The sequence below is a fragment of the Rutidosis leptorrhynchoides genome, chromosome 1 (genome assembly GCF_046630445.1).
Source record: "Rutidosis leptorrhynchoides isolate AG116_Rl617_1_P2 chromosome 1, CSIRO_AGI_Rlap_v1, whole genome shotgun sequence".
Lineage (NCBI taxonomy): Eukaryota > Viridiplantae > Streptophyta > Magnoliopsida > Asterales > Asteraceae > Rutidosis > Rutidosis leptorrhynchoides.
In genome coordinates, this window is record NC_092333.1 from 42,855,970 (window position 1) to 42,866,396 (window position 10,427).

Sequence of the window (10,427 nt, forward strand, 5' to 3'; positions counted from 1 at the left end):
AAATTTCTGACCAAATTTAAACTTAATCTTTATATGAATTCGATACAATAAGCAAAGTCTGTTAGGTTGAGTCTCAAAAATTTTGAACTGTTTCATATATGCATTTGACTTTCGACCGTTCTCGATGATTCACGAACAATTAATTGTAAATAGATATGTGTGTATATATATAAATAATAATTCGAAATATAATTTGAAGTATTATATGTTGTTGTTATTAAAAATTAATAAAATAAAAATAGAATATTATAATAATTATTATTTAAAATATATCTATATATATAAATAAAGTATATTAAAAATAAATATTAAATGATTGTAATACTCGTTTGATGTTTCGATTGATATTAAGCAAGTTAAATTCAAACTTATGTAATTTTAAAATAAACGGTGATACGAAAATGATCTCTATAAATTTTAGACTTATTAAAAATGTATTTAGGAACTATTTATTAAATTTTAAAACTTTTTATAATTTACTTGGGGTTAGGAGTGAATAATTAATGTAATTTTTATTTAATAGTTAATGATCGAATTTTATACCATAATGACCAAAATAAATAAATATAGTTAATCTAAAAGTTTGGGATTTCTCTGAGACCTTTTTATCCGCCACTGATTTATCAATGGAGCACGAATGTCAGTCCGTGAATGAAATAGTAGACGACGACTAATATTATCACACGTTTATATCTTAAATAATATTATAATTACAATATTGTGCTTAATTGATTGAAAGATTGATATTTATGTGTTTGTTCCTTTGAAATTCCGTTTACCATCTTATCAATATATCTTGTTCTATATTTATGGTCACATATGCATACGGAGAGGAAATTGAAAAGCAACCCACTATTCTTATTGTGTAAAATTGGTACTATGTTTTGTCTGTGCTCGTTTGTTCAGAATATGAAATATTCCCACTTGACTTTATGATATCTAAACATATACATATGCCTTACTTTATCACATATCAATAATATCTATATCTATAAATCTATATGTTATGTATGCGAGAGATATATTGGCCTCTTACAAACAACTATGATCAATAGATAACCACCTATCACTTGTCTTTCTTCTTCCTCTCCCACACCACAACCGGCGGCCAACACTAAATCTTCAACCACACTTTCAATCACCACCCTAACCCCGACCAAGAACCACCCTTATTCCACCACCTTAAACAACTACTGCTACCACCAACTTAAAAATCATCTCAACCTCATCACCTTCGACATGTTTCGTCTCTTTTTCTCTTACCCTCTCTATCTATCTCTCTTTATTGTACATGCTCGAAAACAAACCCAACTAACCATAATAGAGTACCATCATCGACGACCCAAAACTATATGTTAACTACTCGTTGACGTTATTTTCTGTTTTATGAACGGAACCCAAATCAACATCTTCAACATATTCTCGAACACCACCACTAAACCTGCCATCATCGAACACCCACTCCACCACCTCCAATCCCACACCCACCTTCATCTAAACCGTCACCACTTCCGGCAATTCACAACATCAAAACCTATATTTATGTTATTTCTCTTTTCCTTTGCTTTTATTTCTGTTTCAAACATCATAAACCATACACTCACTTGCCTTGTTTTTCTGTTTAAAAGCCAATTGCTACTGCTAATATTTCGAAGGGAATGAAGAAGATAATGATAATTGTGATCATACTTAAATAGTTATTTATTCACACAAAGCATTTTTGTAATTGTCGGTAACATGGCTATTATGATTGCGATAATGGAAATTGACATGGGATGATGTGAAGGTGACGATTACAATCCTTGTATCTGTTTAATATATTTTTTTTCTTCCGGACGTCAAGCCACACCACCAAATGGATCCGAATTATTTAATTAGGTTATTTCATTGGGCCATAGGTTTGTTTAGTTAGTAGACTGTTGGGCCAGAAATCTATTATTCTATTGGGCCGATAGCTGCTAAGGTTGTTTTTGGTTGGGCTGACATATAGCCCGTTCCTATTTCTGAGTCAAGGTATAACAACACCAGACACTCTCGTCTCTATTTCTATTTTATTGCTATGAGCCGATTGATCCTGATACTGTAATAATCAAAGTTGATGTAATAGATTAAGATGATGATATAGATATAAGGAAGGGTCGATAAGATACTAAATCATGATTTTATTTATGATCGGGTATTGAGAATGATTATGGTTATGATTATGATAACGATATTATTAGTGATGAAGATGATTGTGAAGGTTATGTATTAAGCTGAGAAAAAAACCCGATTTCGATGATGATTGTGTACATATATTAGGGATAACAATGATATTATAGCCGTAAGGTGATTATGAGGGTTATTAGGACGATAATGAGGAACAGGTTGTATTAAGATGATGATCGTGATAATATTATAAGGTGATGATGACGATCATTCGTTATGATGATGGTAAGACGCGAATATGATGATGATATAGTTATAGCTATGATGATAATTAATTGATGATGATAAAAGAAATATGGTGAATATGAACTGTGTTTCGTACATAATAAATTTATAGTCGAATGGGTTAAAACATAAACAAATGAACGGTCCATTGGTTGGGGGTGTGGACGTTAAACGAGAGGTCATGGGTTCAAGCTTAGGCTGAGGCAGTTTATTTTTATTTTTGGAGCTTTTCCTCCTAAGGTAGTCTTATTATTATTATTATTATTATTATTATTATTATTATTATTATTATTATTATTATTATTATTATTATTATTATTATTATTATTATTATCATTGGGTTATTATTAGTAGCATCATTAGGATTAAAAATCGTTATCATTAAAATTAAAAATTATTATTATAGTTATTATCATTATTATTAAAACTATTAATATCAGTATCATTACTAAATCTAATTATTTTTAGTATTATTATTATCATAAAAAGATTCAAATTTTTATTTTCATTATTAATATTATCTTACCAAATAAATATTAGTTACATGAAAATATATTTAATACATATAACGTAACAAAATTAATATTTTTATTTATTTAAAATATATAAAATGAATAAATGAGACATATACGTTATTAATATAAAAATGATATAACTAATAAATTTATGTATATATAAATTTGTTCGATTGCAATTATGTGTGTTAATATATATATGTATATATATATATATATATATATATATATATATATATATATATATATATATATATATATATATATATATATATAAATGATATAGGTTCATGAATCCGAGGCCAACCCTGCATTGTTCAGTTCCGTCGTATGCATATTTTTACTACAAAATATTGTATTGTGAGTTTCATTACTCCCTTTTTAAATGCTTTTGCAATATATATTTTTGGGACTGAGAATACATGCGCTGCTTTTATAAATGTTTTACGAAATAGACACAAGTAATTGAAACTACATTATATGGGTGAATGATCGAAGCCGAATATGCCCCTTTTGCTTGGTAACCTAAGAATTAGTAAACCGATCTACTAATTGACGCGAATCCTAAAGATAGATCTATTGGGCCTAACGAACCCCATCCAAAGTACCGGATGCTTTAGTACTTCGAATTCGTTTCTATCATGTCCGAAGGATTTCCTGGAATGATAGGGGATATTCTTATATGCATCTTGTTAATGTCGGTTACCAGGTGTTCACCATATGAATGATTTTTGTCTCTATGCATGGGACGTATATTTATGAGAAATGAAAGTCTTGTGGTCTATTAAAATGATGGAAATGAATGTTTATGATAAACTAATGAACTCACCAACTTTTTGGTTGACACTTGAACGCATGTTTATTCTCAGGTTTGAAAGAAATCTTCCGCTGTGCATTTGCTCATTTTAAAGATATTACTTGGAATCATTCATGGCATATTTCAAAAGACGTTGCATTCAAGTCGTTGAGTTTAGTAAAGATTATGATTAAGTAAATGACAGATTAGATCATTTATAGATAGATATTATGAAATGGTATGCATGCCTGTCAACTTTCGATGTAATGAAAGTTTGTCTTTTAAAACGAATGCAATGTTTGTAAAATGTATTATATAGAGGTCAAATACCTCGCGATGTAATCATATGTTATTGTATTCGTTCTTATGGATTAGGACGGGTCTTTACATAAACCATATTTCCTCATCATCAGCTGGGTACTTTTCTTCTATTCCTATCGGCCGCTCACTTTTTCTTTGGAACATTGCATGTACAAGGCCCGGATCATTGCCCGTGTATAAAAGATCTAGCCAAGGACCAAAGCAAGTTCCCCTAAAAATTTTTTGTTGATTTTCAGTCATTAATGCCTTTAGTTGAGGTATAACATTCAACATATTCTTCATCGTCAACTTCGCCTCAACATATCCCTGAAACAGACAGTTTTTCAGCAAAAATGTACAGGCACAAGGACGCAAGTATTACCTTGCGCCTGGTTTATCACACAAGCGCAAAGACGCAAGCCGTGCCTTGCGCCAACTACTTCGAACAAGCGCAAGGACGCAAGAAGTACCTTGCGCCTATACCATCTTGTAGTTTTATGCCACTTAAACAATCGTGTTCCAGTTTTTAGAATATGTTAGTTACCAAAGAATGTAACTCAAATAAATCTTGCAACAATTTAATTGAGTTTTGCATCACCAAGCTCGTTGAAGCATTACATCGAACACTTAGTGTGCAACATAACTTATAAATCAATTTCGACATAATAAATGAGTAATCGAACGAGAATAGTTAAAAAGGATAAACTTACCTGATCTTGTGACATCTTGATGGAGTTTTTTATCGGTTTTTATCTCTTCCTTTATATCAGAAAGCCAATCGTGGTGGTGATGGTGATGGTGATGGTGATGGTGTGTTGACGGAGATGATGTACTGATGATGGTGGTGATGGTGATGGTGGTGGTGGTGGTGATGTAGTGGTGATTCTCAGAAGAAGGGTCGCAAGGGTAGACGGGTCGCAAGGGGGTCGCAAGTGCAAGGTTCTTCGTAATCGTTGTTGGTCGCAAAGAGGTCGCAAGGAGTCAGTATGTCGGTGTGTTTGTGTATGTGTTGTCTGTTTCGTATATTTGACCTAATTTATTAAGACTAGGACGCAAGGACGCAAGGCGCAAAGACGCAAGGTCTCTTGCGCCTTGCGCGGGCAATTTGGCAATTTTTTTTTTTTTTGGGTTCCAGCTCAGAAAGGGGTAAAAAATGGGTAAATAGGTGATTGGCCCTTTTGTTTGCCGTCACAATCACCTTTGTCGTTACCGATCTGTAAGCTTATTGTTATGCTCAATATTTCACTCTATTTTATCGCATGTCATGAAGGAATTAATTTCGTTAATGAATATGAATTATGTTGGGTGAAATTGTTAGTTAAAACTCGGAGTTAGGTTTAATTTCTTCAATTTTAGTTGCGATTACACTTTTTTTCTTCTTTTTTCTAATACAGTCGTCACTCGTTACTGCTTTAAATCTGCGTTATCAAAATTGTTGTATGACCCCACCCTTTTGGTCCTATGATGCAGGTTAATTATGAACTGCTTACATAGTTCTTCTACTACTCTTCAAATTCAGGTTTGATATTTTATTTTATTTTCAATAACAAGTTAGTGTTAGTATATTTTATTTTATTTTCAATAATAAGTTAGTGTTAGTTTTCTGTTAGACAAAATTTCTCCGTTGATTCTTTAACTTCGTAACAAACGTCTTAGGTGACCTTAAACTACTTTTTTGACTTTGTTGACCTTGAACTATATACGATATCTCACGGATGATGACCTTGTGCTAACGAAAATTAACTTTTGACAGTTAAGTTTAATCACGCGCACAGCACGCGAGGGTATTTTAGTTCACGTACATTAATACATCTCCTAAATTAGAATGCGTGCTTAACATTTGACCCTACCTTACTAATCCAACCCATTCCCGATAAATCATCGTTCCCAAATTCTAAACCCTAATTTGCACTAACGACCTGCTTGCTCCAATTCAAATTCGAATCCGAGATGCTAATAGTACATTGAAGTTATAAATACTCAAGTAGCAAGAGGTAATTTTTAGCAGTATATGCTTTAGTAAACCGGGATATAATCATATAAGATCATGGAAGAAATACATCATAATTTAAATTGGTGATACTTCAAAAACTGATGGTCATTCATTTAGTTGCTTTTTCGTGGTGAATTTATTTATTAATGGAAGTACTGAAGCATAAAATGATAACAAAAATAAAGTAGTAATAATGTGGAATCTACATTGCATGACAGATAAAGAAAAGCTAAGCATTATAGTTTTCAAAGTTCATTTTCCAAGTTCCAAGCAAATGGAAAAGGCCTTTGCACTGGTTTAAGTTTGCTCAAACATCATGGCCGGTGTGGTTGTATGACGACCTGGATTTCGAGTTGCCCGTGATGTATGAAGGACATCACTACAACCACACCAACATACAAGCATCTCGGATTCTAATTTAATTTGGAGCAAACAATAGGGTTTAGAATTTGGGAACAATGTTTAAATTGTGAACGGGTTGGATTAGTAAGGTAAGGTCGCATGTTAAGCACATGTTCTAATTTGGGAGATGTATTAATGTATGTGGACTAATATACCCTCAAGTGATATGTACGTGATTAAACTTAACGATCAAAGTTTAACTTTCGTTAGCACAAAGGTCATCCGTGAGTTATCGAGATAGTTCGTGGTCAACGAAGTCAAAAAAGTAGTTTAAGATCACCTAAGACGTATGGTATAAAGTTGAAGGACCGACTGAGAACTTTTGTCTTTCTGTTATAACTATTTTATTGCTACATTTCATTTGGGGCTCAACAATTTACCTTTAACTTTGTGGACTGGATCGTATTAGGTACATGATGTAAACAACATGAGTCTTATTGACTTTGATTGCTAAGATTCTTATAATTACTAATACTAATGACACTGATTTGTGAAGGTGGGAAGTCGTAAAAGGCTAAATTCGTATGATTTTATAAGCCAAATGCAGGATGATGTGCTCATTAAGATACTGTCATTTGTGCCTATTAAGGATGTAGTTTCCACCAGTGGTGTTGCTACACGATGGAGATATTTGTGGCGTAATTTAAGGCAATTAAACTTTGATGTCAGGGAGACTCTTCTTAATAACATAGATTTGGCTGGTCGTGTAGTTGAGTCAGCAGAGGAAAAGTACATCAAACACGTCAATTCAGTCATCAAAAGCTACAACCATCCGACTGTCGGTGACTTTCAGATTCGTTATAATAGACTCAACTGCATGCATAAGCATGTTATTGATGATTGGATCCAATTTGTAGTAAAAAGGAAAGTTGAGTTTCTTGAACTTGATTTGTTGCGCGACTGTCGTTATTGGTATTCAAAAGGCAAAGGTTATGATTTTCCATCAAAATTGTACAACAACAACGACTGTACCCAATCCCACGAATTCCCGTTTCTAAAAAAACTTGTATTGAAGATGGTTTATGTGACGCAAGACGTTTTTGAGGCATTTTTAAAGAATTTTCCAAATCTTGAGATGATATGAATCCATCATCCACAACACCTTCATCGTTTTGACATCAATGGACAATTTTCTAACTTACAACACCTTGAAATAGTTGATATTGGTTATGGTGGATCCATCTATCTATCTGATTTGGACAACCTTGTATCGTTCACCTTCAAAGGTGACTATCAAGATTTACGTCTTGCTCATCTTCCAAATTTGAAGGAACTTGACATTGATATGAGGCGGCTGAATGTTAAAAATGTGTTCGACCAGATATGGTCATTTGCTTTGTCCCTGCAGTCTCTTTCCTTAACTTCGTGTATATCCCCGGTTAGTTGTTCATCATTTTAATGTCTCTGTAATGAATCCTTGATGGAAATGTTTGTGAGAATATTATTTGTTTTTGCAGGGATATGTTAATGTTCTTATTATGAATCACTGATGGAAATGTTTGAGATGACTATTTGTTTTTTGCATGAAGACCTAATACTTGAATCTGTTCCACAGTTACCAAATCTGAAAAAATTTAGATTGGCAGTTGGTGGTAGCGGCGATGATCGTTTTCTATTTTTGGATTCCATAATGAATGCATGCCCAAATTTGGAGACTTTATCTGTTAAGGTACTTACGTGAGGTCCAGTTAATCTAACCACAATACAGTGTATGTTAAACAATGTAACGAAAGTGTGGATCTTTTTGCAGACGTATTGGATTTCACCAATCGTAAATAAGAAGAAAGTAAGTGATGCTACTAATCTTCACGAGCATCTCAAGCTTTTTGAAATCGTTAACTGTCAGGATCGAAAATGTGACTTTGAACTTGCTGCATACATCATACAAACCGCTGTTGCACTTGAGAAAGTTGTGATAAAATTTACAAGGGCAAAGGCCTTGATGGAGGAAATTGCTCGATCTTTTGCTGAGCGTATAAAATCAATAATCCCTCAAAGTGTGGAGTTGGTCATAATTTACCCTTTAACATTAAATTAAAGTAAGCTTATGTTAGGATATTAGGACCCAAACAATGCAAGTAATTCTACAAGATTACTTGCCGAGTAGTGATTCCAACAAGATCACTCAAACCCACTTAATGAACGAAAGATAATAAATGCGAAAATGTAAAGAACGACACAAGATATAACGTGGTTATATCCAATCGTTGTGATTGCTTTAGTCCACGGACCAACTAGAGATTGTTTATTTACTGAATATTTGAGAGTGGTGTGTTACAATGACTAAGAATGAGTTCTATATATAGAAAAACAAGAACACCAAGACAACTAGCTAGGAATCTTCAACATGCTTCAAAGTAATCATCATGCTAGCCAACTAGAAAGCTTTCCACCCTTGCAATGGCATGATCACAACCATAATTTTAGGTGAATAGTGTTTAACCTTGCACCTAAAGTGAAAGGTAGACAAAGCATGCTCGTATACCACTTGTGCAAAGTTGCCAAATTGCTGCGAGAAGGGTGATGCGCCGCATCTGAAAGTGATGCGCCGCATCACTTTGCCTTTCCACGTTTGCAGATCAAATCGCGACTACAGGCTCAAGTTCCAGACCCCGATGCGCCGCATCGAGATAGTGATGCGCCGCATCACTCGTGTTTGATGCGCCATATCAGTTGAAAGCTCCGCATCCAAAACCTTCGGACTTTATTTGCTGCATGGATGCGCCGCATCCATGAGTGATGCGCCGCATTTCACTGTTTCACGCTTACCGAAATCTGCAAAATCCGTGCAACACCTTAACTCACATTTTGTGGCGCTTTTTTCTACTTTGTTTAAATTTCTCCATACTCCAACAACTTATATGTTAAATCATGTGAACTCCGTTCATGTGGTGTGTGATATAAAAGTGTTTTTCTTGCATTATTGCAGGCTCAAATTACTTGTATTCGCATGTTTGATTTTTTTTTTTTTTTGGCGAAAAAATAAAAATTTAAATTTAAATAAAAGAGCAAATCTTTTATCAGAAAGATGAAAGAGGCAAAGAGCCCAAGAATTACAACATGAAACATAACCGATTACAACATTGACAAGTACCAGAAAAACCAGCTACCTAAAATTGTCCAAATTATGCATCAAAGATTCAAACCATTAAACGTATCAAAATCTATGCCTAGGATGTGTTAATCGTGTGTTTGCTTTTGTTAATCCGTTTGTTAGTTTGTCTATGGGCTCACAAATTTATGACCGTATAATAGGTACATTAGGCCGGGTACCCGCGTTAACAAACAAGAGAATTATGTGGGTAACGAACAGGGGAAACAACAGAAGGAAATGTCGGAGAAACTGGCAAATACAGAAGCTAAGACTTTTTTTAAATCTTCATCGTCTGCATCGATTGTAAGCAAGGTTGCAAAACTCGCTATTCGGGGATTAATCGGTTCGGACTTTAGAAAGAGTAATCGGCAATTCGAGGATTAATCGGGTTCTACCTTTGTATATTTAAAAAAAATATTTCAAAAATATTTCATATTACAAGCTGGTCTAGATGATGACTTTGAACCTGTTTTTGGTGATTATGGGCTGGCAAAACTTGTGAATATCAACCTTACTCATATTACAACTCAAGTACGTGGAACTATGGGACACATTGCTCCTGAGTACATATCTGCTCTGAAAAAACAGACGTTTTTGGATTTGGTATAACATTGTTAGAACTTCTGGACAACGCGCAGTCGATTTTTTTCACCTCGAAGAAGAGGAAGATGTTCTCCTTCTTAATCATGTAAGTAACTAAGTAGTAAGAATCAAGTAACAAGTATACTCCCTTTTTTTTAAAAAAATGTTGTATTTAAATTAGTACTAATTGACCTTTTCGTTAACGTATCTCTTTTGGCATATTTCATATTAAGAAACTACTTATGGAAATGAGGATAACCGACATTGTGGACCCCAACTTAACGGTTTATGATTCAAAAGAAGTTGAAACGA